The sequence below is a fragment of the Spermophilus citellus genome (genome assembly GCF_964194105.1).
Source record: "Spermophilus citellus genome assembly, chromosome: 8".
In the NCBI taxonomy this organism is placed as follows: Eukaryota; Metazoa; Chordata; class Mammalia; order Rodentia; family Sciuridae; genus Spermophilus; species Spermophilus citellus.
The window spans coordinates 32,145,977-32,169,065 of record NC_138189.1 but is presented as its reverse complement, the minus strand read 5'-3'; the positions used below and the strand labels follow the sequence as shown (position 1 = coordinate 32,169,065).

The 23,089-nt window shown below is 39.2% G+C and overlaps 1 protein-coding gene across 1 annotated transcript in view; it reads left to right on the top strand.

Moving 5' to 3' along the window:
* RBM47 (RNA binding motif protein 47) overlaps positions 1–23,089 on the top strand; it is a 164,613-nt gene that overhangs the window by 105,134 nt on the left and 36,390 nt on the right. Inside the window, exon 6 of the mRNA XM_081304676.1 lies at positions 22,862–22,979. The gene's annotated coding sequence lies outside the window, so the exon portion shown is untranslated. The remainder of the gene's footprint in view (positions 1–22,861; positions 22,980–23,089) is intronic.

The following is a 23,089-nucleotide window of genomic DNA, read 5'->3' as shown; positions in this document are numbered from 1 at the left end:
TTGCTGTGTGTGGGGTTGACTGCTTGGGAATGCTGGAAAGGGCACTGGTGGCAGGTGAGGGTGTTGAGGAAATGCGGTGGAAGGGGAGGAGGAGGGGAGCATGTTACTGGCGGAGGCTGAGAGGGGAGGCTGATTATGCCTTGCTTTAGGAGCGCGGAGCCCCCGACTCCATGCTCAGTGGGCACCTCCACAGGGCCACACTTCAGCAGGGACAGCCCCACAGGGAGTGCTGGGTGAAAACAGCCAGCAACAGCAACAGCTGGAACACTCAGCCATCTGCTGGACATAAAAATAGTGTCACCATAGAACCCTCTGTCCAGTGTCATTCTGCATGGTGAAGTTTTACCCTCATGATTTGTGTGTGTGTGTGTGTGTGTGTGTGTGTGTGTGTGTGTGTGTGTGTGATGTCTTTGGATTTTTGTATCAGAATAGTACTGGACTTATTGGGAGGTGTTCCATCTTCTGTTTGGGGGAAGGGTTTGTGAAGGACTTGTATTCATTACACTTTAAACACTTTGTAGAATCCATGTGTACCAGGGCTTGTCTTGTGGATTTTTTTTTTTTAATTACTAATTCAGTCTCTTTACTTACAGATCTAGTTGGATTTTCCATTAATTCCCGAGTCTGTTTTTGTTGTTTCTTTATTTTCTTTAAAGAATTTAGAAGTGGAAAGATTTAGTTAACTTTTGCGATACTGGGTTTTGAACCCAGGGCCTTGGGCCTGCTAGACAGGCGCTCTACCACTGAGCTACAGCTGCAGACCTGTAGTTTCTTTTCTTTCTAGAAGTTGTCCATTACCTCTAGGTTATTTAATTTGCACAATTTGTTCCTAATATTTCTTTGTAATCTTTATTTCTTTGAGGTCAATAATAATGTCCTCTCTTTTTTCCTGGGTTTAGAGTCTTTAATTTTGTAGTGCTAGGGATTGAATCCAGAGCCTTGTGCCTTCTAGGCAAGCACAGTATCAATGAGCTATGTCCCCAGTTCACAAGTTGACTTTTCTCTCTTATTTTCTTGGTAATGCTAGCTACAGGTTTGTCAATGTTGTTGATCTTAAAGAACTACCTGCCTGCTGGTTTCATTAATTTTCTTTATGTTTTTTTCTAGCCTCTATTTCTTTTTCTACTTATATCTGTGTTACTGCTTTCCTTATGCTGTTTAAGGTTTAGTTTGCTTTTCTTTTTTTATTTCTTGAAGTGGAAGCTTTGATGGCTACTGCATTTAAAAAATATATTTATTTTTTAGTTGTAGTTGGACACAGTACCTTTATTTATTAATTTTTATGTGGTGCTGAGGATCGAACCCAGGGCCTTGCACATGGTAGGCGAGCGCTCTCCCCCGGAGGCACAACCCCAGCCTAGATTGCGACTGTATTTTAACTGTTGTCTCTATTCCACAAATTCTACTGCATAGAACCGTGTAAGTCACCAACACTAAAGCTGAGCAAGGGCGTGCAGAATTTTTCTTTGGGGACAGGGTTTCAGAGCAGCTGAATACAGAGGGGTGTCTACAGAGAATAATTGGTCTCTCTCTGGGCTGGAATCCACATAGCACAGTGGTTCTGGGGTCAAAACATGGGCTCTGGGGTCTAACTGCCTGGCTGTTTTCTACCTCGGCCACCTACTCGCTGTAATATTTTGGGCAGCTTATTTAAGCTCTCTTAGTGTTAGTTTCTTCGCCTGTAAAATAAAAAGAAAGACAGTTGTTACCTCCTAGGGTCGTTGTAAAGATGAAAGGAGATAACATGTGACGCAATTAGCCCAAGGTTGGTACAGGGTAAGTGCCCCATAAGGATTAGGTGTTCTTATCTTGATGTTGTGAAATCAGGTGGGCCTCAGCTGAGTCAACTGCTTGTTAAGTAACTAGAGACCAGAGCAGTGACTGTTAGTTTCTGCTTCTCTGCCCCCACCTATGACTTCCCTTCATCTGCTAGCAGCAGGGCCTCCCCTGCATTTGCCACCAGGGCTGAGGTGTTTCCAGCTGTGGCTGCGCAGCCCTGGCGGTTATTCCAAACAGGAGATCTTTTCTCAGATAGATGCACACCTTACTTATTTGACCATCAGCCTGTACTTTAATCATGACAGAACAGAGGCAGGAAATGTATTTTCCTAAACAAATCTGAACCGAGCTCATGGTGGGAGCACCATAAATTATGAAAATGGTGCTCACTAAAGTATTCTAATTTAAGTTGCATAGAACAAGTTCTCCATTTAAAAGGACAGAAATGGCCTTCTCTGAACTCACCAAAGGAGCTGATAATTAAACGTTCTGTTTCCGGAGGATAGATGGTTCCAGCCTGTTCCTCCATTGCACTTTTTGGGAGCTTGGTTGCTGTTTTTGTGGCTAACTGGCATTTCTCAGGGATTGAAAGAAAACACACACCCAGTTTTGTTCTCATCCTTCAGCTAAAGAATGGCCATAACTTTTACAAGAATTAAAAAGGTACGGATCTTTCTTCCTTATGAAATAAACCTTCAGGTAGACTCCTTTAAAATGAAAATATAGCCCACCTCAAGTTATTTATGAATGGTATTAGTTGGGTATAACTGTAAGGTCTTCAGTAACTAAAAATATTTTAACTGTGGCTAGATCATAGTTTGATATTATTACATTGAATACAATATTAATGTTTAAAGTTAAGTAGGCCAACATGATGTTAGTAATAAACTCTGGCTAATGATACTGCTTCTCTTCCTGAACCTTCCAGACATTTTCAGTCTATTATTTTTCTTTCATAACATTTCTGAGGTTGTTATGGAGAAATCTTTATTTCCACTTCACCTATATGAAGAAGAAATAATATATTCTAAAAGATTTTCCCCAAGATCTTCTAATTATTGGAATTAGTATATTCAGTTCTTTTTTTCTCCTTTCCCTCCTTTTATTCCTTCTTTCCTTCCTTCCTTCCTTCTTTCCTTCCTTCCTTCCTTTCTTCCTTCCTTCCCTCCTTATTTTTTCTTTCCTTTTCTTTTCCTGCTTTCCTGCCTTTCTATGTCTCTCTCCCTCTCCCTCCATCTGTTGCTCTTTCCCCACTAAATACCCTTTGAACAAAAGCACCAATAAGTAGCAGAAAGGATGTGGATTCCCCCTCTTCTTTCCCTGGCCCTGTAGATGTTGAGAAACTAGAAAAGATCACGCTATCCATAAGGGAAACGTGAAGAACTCATCAGTTTATAAGTTGAGAGTTTCCTTGGGGAGATACACACATACACACACACACACACACACACACACACACACACACACACGTGTGTGAGCGTGCACGCATATATGAGAATGTCTAAACAAGGATTGAATCCAGGGCACTCTAATCACTGAGCCACATCCCCTCCCGGCTTTATTCATTTATTTATTGGGGGTGTGGGATGTACCAGGGATTGAATTTAGGGGCACTTGACCATTGAGCCACATCCCCAGCCCTATTTTGTATTTTATTTAGAGACAGGGTCTCGCTGAGTTGCTTGGCACCTTGATGTTGCTGAGGCTGGCTTCGAACTCACTGTCCTCCTGTCTCAGCCTCCTGAGCCACTGGAATTACAGGCATGCACCACTGTGCTTGGCCCAGTTTTATTTTTTATTTTGAGGTAGGTCCTCGCTAGGTTGCTGAGGTTGGCTTTGAACTTGCAATCTTCCTGCCTCCAGAGCTGCTAGGATTACAGGCACATACCACCATGCCCAACCAGATTTTTTTTTTAAGACTTAATTTATTTATTTAGCAGTCCTGGGTTGAGCCCAGAAGTGCTCTACCACTTTATTTTGAGTCAGGGTCTCAGTAAGTTGCCTGGGCTGACCTTGAATTTTTGGTTTTCCCGTTTCCTGTTGCTGGGTGCGCCTAGATCCCCCAGCCATTTTTTTTTTAAGAGAGAGAGATTTTTTTTTAATATTTATTTTTTTTAGTTTTTGGTGGACACAACATCTTTGTTTTGTTTTGTTTTGTTTTGTTTTGTTTTGTATGTGGTGCTGAGGATCGAACCCGGGCCACACACATGCCAGGCGAGCGCGATACTGCTTGAGCCACATCCCCAGCCCTCCCCCAGCCATTTTTATATATTGTTTTGAGACAGGGTCTCATTAAGTTGCCTAGACTCGGCTAGTGATATAGCTCAGTTGGAGAGTGTTTGCCTCACATGCACAAGACCCTGGGTTCTAATCCCCAGCACCACATTAAAAAAAAAAAAAAAGTGTTGCCTAGGCTAGCCTCTTGACTCAGCCTTCTGAATATCTATGATTTTAGCTGTGTACCACCATATCCAATTTCTTCAACACTTAACTGTCTACAGAAATTTCTATAATCTGCTGAAAATCACTTTTGAGAGCTGTTAACTGCATTTTGTAGCTCTGTATTATCAACCACTAAGTTTATTAACTAGTTACTATTTGCCAAAACTTTTAGTCCTGCATGAATAAGAGACTTCTAACACTTTAAATTGTAATTTTTAGAGTACCCAAACATATTCATCAACTTAACCACATATACTGACAAAGGTATACATGGGTGTATGTGCCTGTGTGTGTTATTAAATATTGTATCTATATACTTTTAATAGGAAAAAAAAGGATGATGTAGAGAGGAAGCCCCTAACATCATCAGACGGTAAAGACACAAGGACCATCTCAGGTCCCAGGACCTTGTCTCCTTCTGGCTTCTGTTTTGTCTTGTTCTGTTTCACCTCCCAATCTCTAATGAAGGTCCCATAGAGGTTGAATGGATGAGTTCTGACCATCCTAAGACTTCTCCTGGTAATTGTCCCTTCTAGGAGAGCACAGAGAATAATTTCTGGAAGCCACCAAAATCATATGACCCTCTGCGAAGTGAGTGCCAAAAGAAGAGCTGGCATTGACTTTGGGGATCCAAAATAAACCCAAGTCCCCGTGAGTGGATCAAGGGTGCCTAGTCAATAATTATACAAAACAGGAGCGACCAGGGATCATCAGATAACTAAAGATTGGCTAAAAACTAATGTGGATTATCAAAGTCAAACAGCATCAAAATTATGAAGACTCAAGTAAATAAAAATAAATCTGCACAAATACCTTTGTAGTGAAACAGGACACATGTGTGCTCTGTTGAATCAGTCACACGGGGAATTCCTTCTACTGGAACTTACAAATTTACGGGAATCATAAGCCAATGTTTCTCAGCCAACCCTCACCCCATTTCCTGGAGTATTTTATAGTGGGGAAGAGATTTTACAACTTCCACTTAAATCTGTGACTCATATTAATGCATCACATCTTCAAAAAAAAGCATTCCTTATGTGAAGTCCATTTCTAAATGTCAATGAATATTTTAATTATATCCTGAGATAACGTATGGGTAAGAGTGAATTTTGTGTTATGAAATGCTACTCAAATATTAATAATTATCCTTTCTACTGGAAATATAAGTGTGTTTTCTCTCATGTTTTGATGAAACTGAAGCTAGATTGTTGTCTCACGAATATGAGAAAATTATCATATTTTTGTTTATTTAACAATTTTTTATTGAGTATCTACTATTTATATATAAACCAGTGGGCAATGAAACAAGGGTATGGACATAAAATATTTTACTGTGTGTCCTCAGGCATCTTACAACTTTTTCACATCCTTAAATCAATTTATATTCCCACTATGGTATATGTGAGTGCGCATTTCTCCAATGCACACCAGGTATTATCAGATTTTGAAAAATTTTCTTAGTTGATAGGATTATTTATAGTTCCACATACTTTATCTGCTTTTCATATTTTTTTCATTGTTATTGTTATTTGTCTTTTCATAGTGCCAGAAATGGATAGAACCCAGGGCTTCTTGCACATTAGGCAACTGCTCTATCCTTGAACTACATCTCCAGCCCAGATTTCTACCTATTTCAATCAAAGATCAGTTTGAATAAAGTTGGACATCTTTTCATGTTTATTGACCATAGAATTTTCTTTTTCTCCAAACTGTGTAATTTATATTTTTGCTCATATTTATTGGGTTATATTTTTCTTATTTGTTAGATTTCTTACATAGTAAAGAAATGGACTCTTTAACAATCCAATGCTTACTCGTAGTTTGTCCTCGATTTCATTTTATATAATGAATATTTTAAAAATTTCACTTAATGCTCTGTTCTTAGAAAAATGTAATGATCGGGGCCAATTTTTAGTTCAATTTGAAATTAAATAAATTTTCAGTTTCTATTTTAATTACTGTGTTTACTTGTTCAATTCTCCAAGCTATTAATTGTTATTCAAAAGAATAACAAATTATCAGTAAAATATTTTTTACTTTCAACCTAAAGCCCTAACCACAGTGGGAAAATTTAGTTTCTTAAAAATTGTTGTGAGCCAGGTACAGTGGTCCCACCTGTAATCCCAGCGGCTCAGGAAGCTGAGGCAGGAGGACTGTGAATTCAAGGCCAGCCTCAGTAACTTAGTGAGACGCCAAGCAACTTAGCAAGACCATGTCACAAAAATAAAAAATAAAAAAGTCTAGGGATGTGGCTCAGTGGTTAAGCACCCCTGGGTTCAATCCCCAGTACCAGGGGGGAAAAATAGTGAAACAAATATCTGAAAGCTCTGTCTCTTTACCTATTTGGTGAATAATTCTAAAAATGGTCAGAAGAAGGAAAGCCAAAATGGCTGTTGCTCCATCTGAGAGGAATGTGCATCCGGGCTCTTCAGCTCTTGTACCATATTTGTGTTTCAGGCCTCCGACTGGAAACCCACATACACCCCCTGACACCTTGGTGCTTTAGCGAGTACCTCATTTCTCTGGCTTTATCTTACAGAAAAAGAAATGGCGATGCAGCAGTTTAATACAGAATGTTTTTAGAAAATCCACCCCTAAAATTACCAGTCCCTAAGTTCCAAGCAAAACTATTATATGGATTATAGGATAATTATCTCGATTTGAAATATCAACGAAAATAGTGTCAATCATGACTCCTGATAATTACTCATGACCAAATTTTTAAATTGGCAAAATGCACTACTGTGATAATACATTTTTATAAATAGAAAATTGCTACACTCCCCAAATGCATGATCATGTGATTAACGGTCAGCGCCTGTTACATTTCTTTTGAGTGGCTGTCAGGTATGCACTTATTGGCCATAAAATTACAGAAAATAGTAATGATTATTTTGAGGAATAGAAAACCATTAGCAATACTTAGGTATCCTTCAGAAATGAAGAAGAAAAAATTATGATATAAGATATATATGAGAAAGAGAAACTAATAATTGAAGAGAATACTTCCAGTGATAATGAGAGTATGAAAGAGAAAAGATAAGACAGGTAAAAGAAATACTTTGATTTTATTATACTTAGTAGTTATGCTTCGTATTGTGACTAACAGAGCCCTAAATAGATTGTGTAAAATACTTTTTAAATGGCAAAGTAGAAATTTATGTATCTGTGAGGAGTAGAAGTAGAGAAAACAGAGAAGACCTTAGACCATAGTTGGTGTTGAGGGACAGAAAGAGGGCAGGTTGGCAGAAAGTCCACAAAAGCAGGTCATAGTCAAGAGGGGAACCAAGAAAAAGGGGCTTGTGAGGGACAAGATGGGAAAAGTATGGGTTAGACAAAGCATAGAACTTAGGGGCGCCAGGATGCAGTTGGAGGCCAGACAGCACGTGGAAGGGCCAGGAGGAGAATGCAGGAGCTGTCCACCATTGCAAATCCAGCATCACCTTCCACAGGATTTGGGAATGTCCCAAGAGTTCTTCAGACATGTTCTTGATCATACAAGTCTTTGGTTTGCTCAAATTTGGCAAAGTTTTCCAGAGTATGGACCTTCTAAGCCTCCATCCCCAGTCACCCTGTGTCTTTTAAGTTTGTAGTTTATATTGCTTATAATAATACAGCTTGCTGTTACTGTATATTTTTTAAACATTTTTTAAATTGTAGATGGATGCAATATCTTTATTTTTATTTATTTATTTTTTATGTGGTGCTGAGGATCAAACCCAGGGCCTCACGCCTGTGAGACAAGGGCTTTACTATGAGTCACAACCCCAATCCTGTTACTATGTTTTTTGTATCTGTTTTGTTTTGTTTGTCCCTGAAGTCACCTTCAATCTTTTGAGTTAAAGAATTATACAAGTTCCAGACAAAAACTAGAGATGGGCAGGATTACAGTGTGCATGTACAATATTCTGTATTTAGCAGTAAAGCTAAGGACTAAAAGCATTGGATGGCTGAAGCCCAGAGGTTTAGGAACGCGTAACAATATGCTGTGTGGTGACTGGCAGCACTTCCCTGGATCCTCATGGTTTATGGCTGTGGCTGAACACCACGCCATAACAGGAAACAAGTTTCCCTCATTTTCCTAACATGAACCTAAGGCAGCACCCTTTCTTCTCCCACTTGCTCAGGTTGAAAACATTGGCGTCATCCTGGATGCTGCCATCCTATAGCTGTCCCCTAGCCAGTTCTGCCAACTCTGCCTTCAGAGTGCAACTTAGAGCCACCATCACCTCTTACCACCCCATACTTCCACTCGAGAGGAATCCACCATCATCCTGTCCCTGGATGACCTGAGCAGCCTCCTTGCCGGTCCCTCTGCTTCCTGTTTGGCACCCCTGTGATGCCTGCTCCACAACTGAGTGACCTTAGAAAAGAGAAAATCAGATTGCATCCCTTCTATGCACAGAATCCTCCAATAAACCAAGTAGCAGCTGAGGCCCGTGCCTGGATCCATCAGGCCCTTACCTGAGCCCTGCCTGCCTTGCTCCTCCACCTGAGTGGTGCCTCCTCTTTCTTGCCATTCTTCAGATATGCTGTCCTGTGGCCCTGCCTCCTTTGATCTGGAATGCTTGTTCTCAGGGTCTCCATACTTCTTGCTCTTTACTTCATGGGGAAGGGGGGTGGTTCTCCCAGTGCCTCTTTCTAAGCCTCCTTTATTCATCTCATAGTATTTGTTTCTATCTCCCTCCCCCAACACATATACGCTCATTACCCTATCTTCAAAACTAGAACAAAGACACACATGATAGATGATCAATAACCATTCACAGAATGATTATACGGCTTACAGCCAATTCAAAATCAAGTGTGTGGTAGTTTCCATTGGCTCATGCAAAATTAGGTTCATTCAGTCTGCACTGTTTGCTTCAGTAGTATTTTATATTGTTCTTTTGCCTGAACATAGGCTCCTTGCTAATTTTAGCATCCTGTCTAAGCTGCTCAGCCTTGGCCTTTTTAAGATGCTCTCATAGTTCTAATATCACCATAATCATTCATGACAGGACCGGTTTTTACAGATCTACAGCAGCTAAAGGTTTTTTTTTTTTTGTTTGTTTGTTTGTTTGTTTGTTTTTTAAGAGAGAGTGAGAGAGGAGGGAGAGAGAGAGAGGGAGAATTTTTTTTAATATTTATTTTTTAGTTCTCGGCGGACACAACATCTTTGTTGGTATGTGGTGCTGAGGATTGAACCCGGGCCGCACGCATGCCAGGCAAGCGCGCTACTGCTTGAGCCACATCCCCAGCCCCGCAGCTAAAGTTTTGATATTTTTTGCATGATTTCTATTATTTCCGTATTCTTTTAAAATTTCTTTAGAATATCTACTTTTTCCCTCAAAAACTAACAGCCCCTTTTTAAAAAATGAAAAAAAAAAGAATATGTTGAATGAGTAATTAAGTTCAAATAAAAATTGAGCTCAAAAGTCTTACAAAAAATTTATTACAATCTTTTAGACTCAATTTATATAGTAATTTGCCAGTTTATCTAGCCCCCAATAAGACTCAATTTCCTGGTTAATGAACATATTTATAAAATATTATTATATTTAAGGTTATTTCTATCTTATTAATAGTTCTTAAAATAGGAACATTCTTTAGGAAAGACCATTGTTAGCTTTTTGAAAAAAAAATCACAGAGAAAACAAATACAGAGAAGTGTGTATTTTGAAGTTGTGGGGGTTTGTGGTTGCCGGTGTTTATAATTTAATATGACTGTGAATAAGGATGGAGATAATCGCACCTCTTCAGAAAAGCTACCTTGTGGGCTCTGGTCCAGCTTGACAGTGGTCCCCCCCAACTCCAGTAGCTAATACGGCCTGGACCGCACCTGGTGCTGCTTCTCTTGGGCTCTTACACGTTGCAATGCAATTGTTTGACCCCAAAGGGACAGTTAAGAGACAACAGGGTAGTCCCATCTTTAGTTGCCTCTCCTAGTTCTTGAGTACATCTTAGAGTATTGTTGAAAGTGTTCAGTCAACACCAGTTGGTCTAGAAAAACGCAGTAAAAGATTGATGGGGCATCTTTGTGGCAATTTTGATGAAATTGTGAAAAGTTATATAATTACTAAAGAATAAAACTTAATAGCACACTTGGCAAAACCAACACTCTCTGGGCTCCTGTTAAACTGGCTGCCATTCTAAAGGGGGAGAGGAGATCTACTTTTCACATTATGATTTGATGTGGTAGCATTTCTCTAGCAGAAGTGGAGCACAGGGCTTGGATTATATACATTATTTATGACTTTGTAATAGGTACCTTCTCTCTACTTGCATTCACTATTCTGAACTTCCTCTTTATAAAATAAACTGTTGGTGGGTGCGATGGCACACGCCTATAATCTCAGCAACGGGGAGACTAATGCAGAGGATCACAAGTTCGAGGCCAGCCTCAGCAACTTAGTAAGGCCCTAAGCAACTTTGCTAGGCTCTATCTCAAAATCAAAAATAAAAAGGGCTGAGATGTAGCTCAGTGGTAAAGTGCCCCAGTACCGAAAAAAAAAAAAAAAAAGAAAAAAGAAAGAAAGAAAGAAAAAGTTAAACTGTTACAGCTACGACAGGATAAATAGGTAAAAGCTTGGTAATTGCTAAACTTATGGTCTGCTACTGTTTGCTGTCTTGATGGCAGAAAGGGATTAACTAAAAGTTGAACAGGTTTCGAGAAATGATGCAGAATGCTGCCTAAAATGGAGAGTTTAGGGAGACAATGCAAATGGATTTTTCTTTAGATTAAAAAATGATTGTGCAGTTTTCAAAAGTTATGGTTTCGGGCTGGGGCTGGGGCTCAGCGGTAGCACACTTGCCTAGCATGTGTGAGGCACTGGGTTCGATTCTCAGCACCACGTAAAATAAATAAAGGGTTATCAACAACTAAAAAAAAAATTAAAAAATTTTTTAAAAAGTTATGGTTTCACTCACCAAACATTAAATTTTTTTCCTACCAAGCTCCAAAGATACCAACTGTAAAGTTCCAAGTTTTTCTGTCAATTGTGGAAGTGCTTATCACTGGCAGGCTGTGATAAGCACTTCCTCAAGGTGAGATGTGAATAGGTAGATAGACAGGTGGTAAGTAGGGGGCTAGAGAGAAGGGAGGAAGGAAGGAAGGGAAATTATTGACTCCAACTCTAAGAGCCAGATGCGTGGGTTCAAAGCCTCACTCCACTGTTTGCTAGTGATTTGGCTTGGGCAAGTTGCTTTATTTCTTATGCCTTAGTTTTCTCATCTATAAAATTGCAATGATTCTAGTACATATTCTAGCATATTTATGAGGTTTGCATGTAAGAGTAGACATGAGGCACTTAGAATAGTGCCCCTGTAGGACATGGGCTGTGGATAGGCATTAGCTGAGGTTATGTTTTTCTAGGTGGAGGTGAAGCTAAGGGAAAGTCAGACAGGAAACTTGAGTAAAAATTGTACCTGTGAAGCTTCTCCATCGCCTCCTCTCCCAGCATCTCCTTGCCAGCATCACATGTAACACAGCTGTGTGTTTTGAGCCCTTGGGCTCTTCAGGACTGCCCAATCCTCAGGAAGGTAAGGAACATTTAGAATGAGGGCGCCATTGTGACATTTAAATGTGAATAAAAACAGAAATGTCCCATGTTTTAGGGAAAGCTTGGGAGGGAGGAGTTGGTTGGATGTGGGGTGGAGTTTCTTGGTCTAATTATTTGGCTCATTCTCTCATTTGCTCTGAGAAGTTGCAGAAGGGCTGTACCACAGGCACAGTGACACATACTATTCCAAAGCTTTTGGACTGATGCTCCTGAGGCCAGTCCTGATCCACTCCCACCCCTCTCGTTTTCCTCTCTCTGAGACAGGATGTTCATGAGCAACCAAGGTGGGCCTAAATATTATGATTAAAGGGATTATTATGATAGGGGAGGGGTGAGTGGAGGTAGCAGAGCAGCCCAGCCCAGCCAGTGGAAGCCTCTGAGGTCCTGCTCACCTGAGGATAGAGTGGGAAATTAGCTTTACTTCAGGAAATCACCCAAAAGCATCACATTCTCTCTTGGATTTTTTCCTATAGTGCCATGCATTGGGCTCCTGCTACTATATTTTAGATAAGCGTTGTCTTGCCTATATCCACATTAATTAGCTACTACCATGTAAACCAGAAGTCTTGGACATATGATTTAAATTAATCCCAGTATACACTTAGGTTAATGCATATTCCATGAGAAACACAATGTATTCACATGCTTAATTTTTGTAATAATAAGTAATAAATATACTTTTTCTTATAGGTCCGGGAACATGTTGACACACTCTGTGCCCTGTTCCTATTCTCCTTTCCTGCTGTCTCCTTGGCTCTTTTGCAATCTAACATAACTATATATCCTACTGATTTATTCATCCAGTGTCTATCTCTGCCATGAGACTGTAGGGTTCATAGGTGAGATTTTGGTTTGTTTTACTTACTGCTATCGCCTAGTACCTTTAAATGCACCTGGCACTAAAACAAATGAACTATACAAATGCCAATTATTCCTATAATTTTGCTCTTTAAAGCATTTTTATCAATTGAGAGAATATCATTTTTAATTTTTAAAATGCAAGCCTCCAGATCCTTTCTCATGCCTGGATAAAATAAATTCTTTATCCCAGATAATGCAGTGTCTATTATTGAACTCTTCCTTTTTCGTATCTGTTGAAATTATGAAAGGATATTTGCAAATTAAGGGGAAAAAAGTACTATGGTGCTTTGAATCACATAGTTTTGTGGATATTGTTCTGTACCTGGATACTTTTTCAGTGTTGGCTAATTGGCTTCATAGTCAACCATTATTACTGACACAACCAATACAGTTACATGGCTTTGTTGTCAATGTTTAATACCTTTTCAGATGGAGGCCTGCACCTTATTTTGTGTGTGTGTGTGCACATGTGTTCTTACACACACACAAGTGAGCAATTTCTTCCTCTTATACTTTAATCATGCACTGATACAATAAACAATAATTTCACCTTAGCTTCTGAAATTCTAAATAGTATCAAATACGCTTCTAGAAAATGAAATATTATTGTTATATATAAAAGCAAATACATACACACATGACTTTACACTGGTTGTCTTAGTCTTTAGATAAACCCAAATAGAAAATAATGCTCTATTGGTAGGATGTCAAGGTAGCTGAGTAGATATTACCTATAATCACTAGCCCACATAATTTCAAATTGTCCTCTCCTGTGTTTCATTTCCTTGTCTCGAACTTGTCTTGAGTCTTGTCTCTGTCCTTTATCCTTATCCTGTTAGGATAAAGGGCTTATCCTGTTGGAAGCTTCTGTTTTGCATCTGCGTTTACCCCCTTTTCTCTACAGCCTCAGACCTCAGGTTGGCAGGCTGTCACTCCACTCTGAAACAGAGGTGCTCTGTGAAGACAGTGGGTCGCTCCTTCAGTGATGACTGACTTCCAAGCTGATTACATGCTAGCTCATGGCCCATGAAGTGCCACATGTCCACTTAGAAACCACTGATGCAGTTTTATACATCTGCCTTCAAAGAGGGCTGTGGAGTAGGAGCCACTGTCAATATAGTAAGAGGGGTGACTTTTTCTGTGTGCTTTTCTATACTGTTGAAGTTTGCTAGAAACTAGTGTGCATTTGTTTTTTAAACCAATTTTATTCAAAGCCAATGCAGGAAAAATTTGCTTGTTTTTGTTAAGGGTGGGCTATAATCATAATTATTATTTTCAGATCTTCAGTGAAAAGCTGCCCTGTTCTTGCCGCCTTACCCCTCCTCCCAGCCCCACCCAGGTGCTGAGGGTTGAACCCAGGGCCTGGTGTGTGATAGGCAAGCACTCTACCACTGAGCTTACCTCCCACTTTACTGTTTATCATCTTGTGATGATTTTTGTTTGTTGGCTTTCCTAAGTTTTTGCATTTCTGGGGTAATGTTTGGTATAAGGAGTGTGTGCACACATGCACACACACACACACATATTCTCACCAACTTTCAAACCAAAAATACTCTTTCTAATGCCTAAAACATGCGATATACCCCCAATTTTTCTACATAATGTACCCAATTTCTCCTATATAAAAACAGATTTTCTGGGTCTCATTTGTAGTCAAGAGGAAAAAAATTCTCTAAAATCAGTAGTTTTTTTAAAAAAATGATGCCTTAGTACCTAAGGGCTGCTTTGGTTTTCCTTCAGTTAGAACCCAGTCAGTGATTTTGTTGTATGTAATATTTAACATGATTACAATTAAACTTGCTTTGGATTTTGACCCTTTATTAACTCACTAATATTTTATAGTCACTGTTGATAGCTTTAGATTATTTTATCTATGAGCAATAAAGCTATCTTTTATAAAATATGGAAAGATGAACAGCTCGAAGACATTCTGATCACGTTGCTCTTTCCACTTCTAACCCTGGCTACTTGCCATTGCTAAGGCTTCTGGAATTGAATAAGGTCAAGGAAAACTCGGGGGTCACAATTCTGGTTCGTTGTTGTTGTTTTGTTTTTTCTTTTTATGGTGCTGGGAATGGGACCCAGGGCCTCACCTGTGCTAAGCACATGCTCTAGTACTGAGCTACACCCCCAGCTGAGTCTGGAATTGGATTTCAGGAAGAGGTATAGATCTTAGTTTCTCTTTATGAGCTATGGAGCTCATTTTCATCTGGTTCAGAAGATTCCAGAAGCTTTTCTTAGAGTTCCTCTTCTTCTCCCTTCTCCTCTGATTTCCCTGCTGCCTGAACTGTCAAACTCCACTTCCCGAGGGACTTTCGGTGAGGTTCCGTGTCTTGGCTGCTTAAACAGGAGTGTGTTTACTCTGCTTAAGTGCTCCAGGTTCTCCTGATGGTTGTTATGTACAGACTGTTTTTATTACCATAAAGCACGTTTTACCAGCCCCTTCTGTTTTTCTTCTGTGCCCCTCCTACTCTTCTTCACTTCTTCTTACTGGTAAATCCATTTCTAGCTCCAAACTGATCCACAAAGAAAAATAAATGAGGGTTTAATTCACGTGTAATTTTTATCTACACATTTTTTCCTACCAGACTCAGAAACATATCATTCATAATGATAAGGAGAAGAGACAAAGGGTACCCAAGCTAAGTTATCTGCCCCAAATATAATGAAAAGAAGAAAAGCAACATTTGCTAAAACTATAGCATTTCTTAAAAAAAATCATACTAATATTTTTTTAATACTTTCTCTGTGCCAAGGATTTTTCTTAGTGCTTTATGCATATTCTTTGATTTAATTCCCACGACATCCAGACAGGGTAGGGATGATTGGTTTTCCTATCTTCATCCAGCAGTTTCAGGTAATGGGCACCCACATGGTTCTAGAAAGTGAGTTTAACAAATGATTGGTTTCCTTGTAGTCATTATTGAGTTTGAATAAAATATTTCAGCTAAATTTCCTTCTTTATGAAATGCCAGAGCTTTTATCTTCTCTGGCCCCAATTTGTTGTAGTAGGTTTTCCACTAAATTTCAGACGGCTATTGACCATTTTCCCTGTGACAGTTTTGACACCTCCCTTCTTTCTGAACCACCCACTCAAGCTCATCCCCGGTGTTCTTAGCAAATGAGTCCCAAGGCATTTAAGTGGTCAAAGCTCGTTGACCAATGAGGAGACGAACCAGGTTATGAGCGAGTTCCGTGGTTCCTGATCCCGGAGCAAAGGTTGCTACCGCAAGGCTTTTGTTACCATTAGCCGTCGCATCCAGAGTTCAAGGCTGGAAAGGTAGGGGGCCTTTATTTGTTTTAATAGATGAGAGGCAGAGATGGTTGTGTTTGGTTAAAGCAGTCTAGATAGGGTTGAATAAACAAATGCTCCATTTCAATAGTTTTTTAATTGAAGGCAAAAGAAAATTGGAAGTTTGTAAAACTTCTGATGGCGCACAGTTTGCCTTACCAGCAGTAAAACCAAAACTACTTCAGTCATGGACTTCTTTTTTAAAACATAGTTTCCTCTTGTAGCTTTTCATTTTACTCTCGAAAACTCTAGATCTCGGCAAAGATTTTTTAAAACTAGTTTGTTGCTTTTTAAACTATGGGATTAAATGTAGAATTTATCATCCATATTTGTTTGCCAAAGTCATTTCAGAGTAAGTCTTTGGAGAAGAAAATGTGATCATTAAAAATAAGAAAGAACTTTGACATTTTGATAATTAATATATAAACATTTCTTCTTGAAAAGTAGTTAGTTAATTTCATGAAATGAACTTATGTGTTAGTTATATGTTTTAAAGACGATACAAAATTCATTTCACTCTCATTGTGTATAATAGTTATATTTTATATGTTATATTCTAGTAGTAACTGAAATGACCAGAGGTTGGAATATCTTATTCACTTATTTTTAACTAGAAATGAAACAATTTGAATGACATTCAAAGAAGAAGGTAATTACGGAAAGGAAAATTTGCTTCCCCAAAATGAGCCCTTTTCTTTCATAATGAAAAAGTCTTCATTTTGATAAATCAATGCTGTGACAGAATATATACATGAAAAACGTGTATTATTTTTATTTATTAGCTCACAGAACTAGCCTGTTTATTAGTATACTTATTTATTAGTGTACAATATTGTTAGCATCAAAAGATAAGTTTGGGTTCAAAGAAAAAGTATAATTGGTTTTCTATGATTACTTTTTCCCAAAGATACCTTATTAAGGATTTGCATTTTAAAACAGAGATTAGAGTACATTTATTGAAACATATTGAATGAAAAATTTTTAAAAATAGTTTTTAGCTCATTTTCGTCCTCATTTTTAGTGAAAATTTTTAGTGCACACACATAACTCAGTATATTCAATTACAGCATCTCAGATTTCCTATTCTCATTTTGATATATTCATTTAAAAAAATTTGCATCTTGAAATTTTCTGTTTTTATTAGACTTGTTCAGAATGCCTTTTTTGAGAGGTCGCTCTCAAGATCACCATCTACCATCATTGATGTTCGTTGCTCCCATTGACTCTTGTGGAGAAGTGGCTGGTGGGGGGAAAACCAGCAGTCACAGTGTTAACTATTCCCCTGGCCTCAGAGAACACTGGCTAACCATCTTCTCCAGTATAAGTAAATGCTGTTTCCCAATTCCAAGCTGAGGTTCAAAGGTTTAGACTTAACTTCACAGATCAGAGGTCAGGCACGAATTGCTGCAATTTGTAGTTCAATTCTGCCGATATGACAGAATTTCACAGCTATGATGATTGCTCTTTTCCACTTCTGCACATAGGCCAGGCTGGGCAGTTACCAGTGTAATTTGTACAAGTCAGCCCTTGGCACCCAAGTTTAATGAATAACTAGCTAGTGCCTTAGGTTTCACTGGTACAAGGTACATATTATAAAAAGGGTCAAATGTCACACAAAGACTAAGAGGGGTGGGGAGTGATAATCTCGTAACCACCAATTATGAATCATACCTAAAAATTTAGTAGTTTGAATTATACATAAAAATACTTGATTTTTTAAAAATCATATGGCCACGGTATGAATTTAGTATGTTCGTTTTCTTGGTTACTGAAAAAAATGGGTAATTCTGTTAAACGTAACAAGAAAGAACTGTCTGATTAGAGATCGTAGACCAAGCAGTAGTAGAAAGTAAAATTACAGGCTTCGTTTACTTACTTCATGGGGTCTCTGATTTCTCACAAACTTTCCCTGATGTCTTGGCTTTTTAAGAATCTCAGGAACAATTGGAATATCAAGTATTTCTGGTTCCCTGGTACTTGTGAACAACTGACATTCTCTACTCTTCACCCCAGGAGTTGAATTCCTATGTTTAGTTTTTACTGTTTAAGATTGAATATTTGGGGCTTTTGAAATAATTCTTAGATGTTGGGTCTTTTTTTTTAATACTATTTTATTTATTTATTTTTATGTGGTGCTGAGGATCGAACCCAGGGCTAGGCGAGCACTCTACCCCTGAGCCACAACCCCAGCCCCAAGATGGTGGGTCTTAATCCATGGATTTGCCATTTAGTTCTAACTTATCTGTACATATAGAGTCGTTTATGCATTAGCTTTCTGTTACTGTACCAACTGCCTGAGTTAATCAACTGACAAAGAAAAAAGGTTTATTTTGGCTCACCCGGTTGGAGGTTCCAGTCCATGATTGATTGACCCTGTTGCCTTGGGCCTGTGGTAGGGCAGCACATGAAGGTGGAGAGCCTTTGGTGGAGCAAAGCTGCTCACCTCATAGCCAGAAAGCAAAAGGAAAGGATGAGGAAGGGTCTGGGACCCCACTGTCCCATTCAAAGGCATGCCCCATTGGCCTTTACCAAGACCCAGGACAAAGTCCCACCTCTTACAGGTTCCGCCACCTCCCAGGAGAACTATAGGCTGGGGACTAAGCCTTTGATATATAAGCCTTTGGGGAACATTTATGATCCAAATTTTAGCCATTGGTAACTTTTTTATAGCACAAATTATAATTTTCTACTCTTCCAAATGGGTGCAGAAGCAATTGGATTCTCCCACAGAACATAGTAATTAAGAACACTGATTCTGTTCTCATACCTTGGATTTGAATCCCAGCTTCATGACACTCAGCTAAGAGATCCTAGCAGATCCTAGCAGTTGGGTGGCCTCCCTGTGCTGCTGTGACTCAGTTCCCTTTTCTCCAGAGTGAGTGAAATCCTAGAGGTTATAGCAACAATTAAATAAGATGGTGGTATCTATGGATAGTTCATGGAATAGAATAAGCATGCAAAAAACGTTACCTGTTATTACCACTATTAATATTATTAAGACTTAGTGTAACCAAGCCTAGCCTGGCCACATAACATCCCAATTTGGTGTAGACTTGATCTTTTATCTGTTCATGTCAAGAGAGACTCGGATGTGGCATAGTTGGATGAGGTGGTTTGGGAACCTTTCAGGATGCATTCCTTTTGAATGTCTTGGGGCAATATACTTTAAAATTCCTCAGTATCAAGTCTAGCACTCTTTTAAGAAGGTTTCTTTTTCCATAACTGATTTGGTATCACATGGCAACAGCTGTAAAAGGAGATAAATCCAGAACATCTATTTTCCTTGAAGATTTTTTTTCTTTTTTCTTCTTTTTAATGTTGCCAAGTGGATAAAAGCATTTGAGCTTTGGAAAAAATCCAATAATGATACCTTACAAGTAAGCTAAATTCTACCCTTAATTATATATATTATAGTCACTAGAAATACCAGAAATTAAAAAAAAATTTTTTTTTGTTCCAGTACTTGAACCCAGAGCCTCACACATGCTAGGCAAGTGATCATCCCTAGTCCCAGAAATGAAAATATTGGTGAAATTTCATTTTTTTATTCTTATGAAACATAGAAGTAACTTTTGAATAAAAACATGATTTGAACTATAAATGACAATTTTAAAGTTATGTGCTTACCATTATAAATGTAGTCCGTCTCATATTAATTAAACAATTAATTAAGCACCTACTGTGGGCCAAGATAGGGCATGAGACATTGGGGTTATAACTGTAAGACAGATCTCCATTCTCCCCTAATAGAATATTAAATTGACTACAGATGACAATCTGTAGCAATCTCTGTAGAGATAAACCAGCCATGTCATAAGATCTACCTAGTGTTGTGAAGAGTGCTGGGAGGGATTATGTGACAGGTGGGGATCTCTTGAGGGATGGCTTTCTAGGAGTGAAATTTAAAGCTGAGTACAAGCTGGCTAAGCCAAGGGATTCGGGGGACAGGAAGCATTGGGAACAACATGTGTAAAGAAGAAAATGACACCAGGTCAGACTGGAGGAGGAGCCAGCAACTTCAGGCCTTATTAAGGAAATTTGGTGGCATGTCCTAGGTTAGATGATCCAAGGGCAGAGTGGAAATTAGGAATCTGTCGTCTGACCCTCATCCCTCTTCCTGGTAGCTTTAAGCCTATATACTTTAGTTAGCATCCCTGAGAGTGGGCCATTAGTTTATCTTTAATAATCTGTTTTCAAGAAGTGGAAATTTTATTCCTCAGTGGAGGGCAGGGACGAGAAATTTACTTTTAGTCCAGCTTGTGACTGAGAGCAGAGAACAGAGCACAGAACGTGACTTGACCTTAGTCTGAAGTGACCTTTGGTAAAAAATGAATTTATTAATCTCATGGATTTGAAACAGCTTTCAATCTATGTATGGGTATGAGAAGACACAGAAAGAAGGGGGACCCCTCCCAAAACAACCCAAACAGGTCAGGTCAGTGGAGATGGTGCCATGAGCATCCAGCAAATGTTGGCCTTCAGATCCGGCCATGTGATGCAGAGGTAGCCCTGAGCAGTTCTGAGATTCACATGCTGGAAGAATGAAAACAGACACCAGTTTCTCTGCCCACTGTAGCTTTTCCCTTTACTGGAATCTACAAAATTTTCCCGATTTGGTCTTTTGAAAGACTCCGTGATGTAGTGAGCAATGTCCATAGCAGCTTCACAGTACAGGGTGTAAAGTCGGGCTGGACTGAATAATGAAACCAGTTAATCTCTGGAAACCACAGTTCCCTAGGAATTTACCGCACAGATCTTAGTGACCTATTTCCTACCCACTGGGTGACTTTTGTAAGACATAAAAGTTTTTTTTCCTCCACAGTAAAATCTCAAACCGGGTTTCTCTAGGGTACCCAAATATTGTGTCAGGAGGGATGTGACATGTGGGTTTCATTTGAAGGTTCTTGACAAAACAGTAGCTTAAAAACAGTAGCATTAAAATTTTTATGAAATAGATTGTGTTAGGAGTCATTCTGGAAAATCAGATTTTTCTGGAAATACGCAATTGAGCCTAAGCAAATAATTGCTACTTACATAGCTAATCAGTGATCTTTCTTTCTCTTATTATGACATAGCACCAAACTATATGAATCCTGTGTTTCATTACACAGTAATAATTTGCTTTCGATTCATGGAATCTATGTCCATTACCATGCCATTACATTTTTAAAGGGGAACCTTTACCACTATATCAAGAGAGAAAAATCCAGAACTCTGCACACATAGTATGAGCCAGGAATGGTGCTGAATTGTCTCCATTTTATGGAGGGTCAAAAAAGCTTGAATAAACTTGTCGAGATTCACTTACCTAGTAAATGAGTGATGTAGGAGCCTAATTTTGTCCCTCTGTCTTGACATTACACCGCTAATTTTAAGATGCACCTTGTAATTTGCGTTTTCATTTTCATACTTTTGGTCACACTGTGATGCTGGCTATTAGGTACTATGTGAGCTGCAGCATTTCAGGAATCATCCGTCTCAGTGCTGGGTAAGGATTATACACTTGAAAAGTAAATTAACAGTTACTGCTCTGTAATTTGAGGTTGTGACTCTCCTCACCCCTTTGAGGAGATCATCGATGATAAGGATTAAGACTAGGTCCTGGTTAAGATTATTGTTTATGTTTCCATGAGGTTATGGATCCTACTAAGAAATGATCATTCCAGTAAAGATCATTATGGCTGAATAATTTTGACTTGTAACTGACTCTAGAGGGCATTTAACCCAGGGGTTCTGAGCTGTGCTCTGTTGAGGCCTAAAGGCCCTGTGATGCCCTGTGGTGGCCCTATGATGGGTGACCCCATGGACCACAGTGGGGTGATGGAGGCGTCCCATCATCACCCACCTCCACTTCAGCCAGGCTTCTGTTTGGTTGGTTTATACACCTAGGTAAATTTTCAGTGGAAAAATAGGTGCTACAACTAAAAATCAAAGCAAAATAAAATCACACAAAAACAAAAGCTGTCTAAAAACTATGATTAATCCAATTCCTTTATTCTTTCAAGGAGGGAGGGAACTATGGTTTGGCAAATGACATTTGCCAAGGTCACGAAGCAAGGGCACAGCTGACCTAGAATTAAAACTAGTCTTCTAGCTCCCAGGCTGGCGCTGCTCTCACAGGGCCATGTTGAGCCCTGGGCATTTGGACACACACTGTCATTTGGAGTTTCTGGTGGCTTAAGGAGGGCTTTCGTGGTGGTAGGGTCAGGTGGATGGTATTTCCAGATATGAAATTAAAGTAGAATTTTGAGCTGAAGGTATATTCTAATGCTTTATCTAAAATACTTTTAACCTTTAGGTCTCCTTGATTGGACCATTTTCTGCAAATTGACTTTTAAGATTATCCTAGAACCTCAAGTAATATTTTTCATAGCCCTCTCTCTGCAAAAAGCATCCTCAGAAGAGTCTTTACTGTGCATTTTAGACCAGAATAGTAAGTCACTTTCATAACAGCTCTGAGTAATTGGAGGTCAATACCTGAAGTCCTTGTCTCAGTGGTTTGGGGGGCCTTCTCTGGATTCTGGAGGCTGAGTATGATGATCTATTAGTGATGTAGAACATAAGCCCCCAAGTGGAGTGGGGAGGCCCAGGAACTAGATATTTTTATCTCTATAAAGGATATGAGCTCTTCTTTTTGTGAGTCTTTGAGCATAAAGTAGAGGCTACGTCTGTATTCCTTCCTCAACACTATGTCTATCTTGAAGTCATGGGTGTCTAAAGAGAAATATACAATCAAATGGAAGAAACTGGTCACTTTCTGATCACTACTTCCCATTTCTTCAAGGCCATCCTTGAAGAGGGGGTTATAGTTCTTGGTTTATAGAGAACATGCTAATTGGAGTAACACTAGTTCATTTCTAAAGAACATGGTCCCCCAATTTCACCTAAGAAACTTGGTGGCATACAAAGCATTTCTAACATTTATTTTTCTCTTTTAACCCTTTAGGATTGGCCTCAAAGGGCACTCCAAAAATTGAACGGACAACTCTCAAGCAAGCAAGCTGCCTGAATTTACCTGCCCATCATCTTCTAAAGGAACAGACCTATCGAATTGGTGGCTTTTGGTGAGTACACATCCCAGCATCCTTTCCACTTAAGTACAAACATAAAACCTCCTCCCGTTCCACCAGCTATCTGCTGCCTAGGCAGCGTGTCCCGGGCATGTGTTTATGTG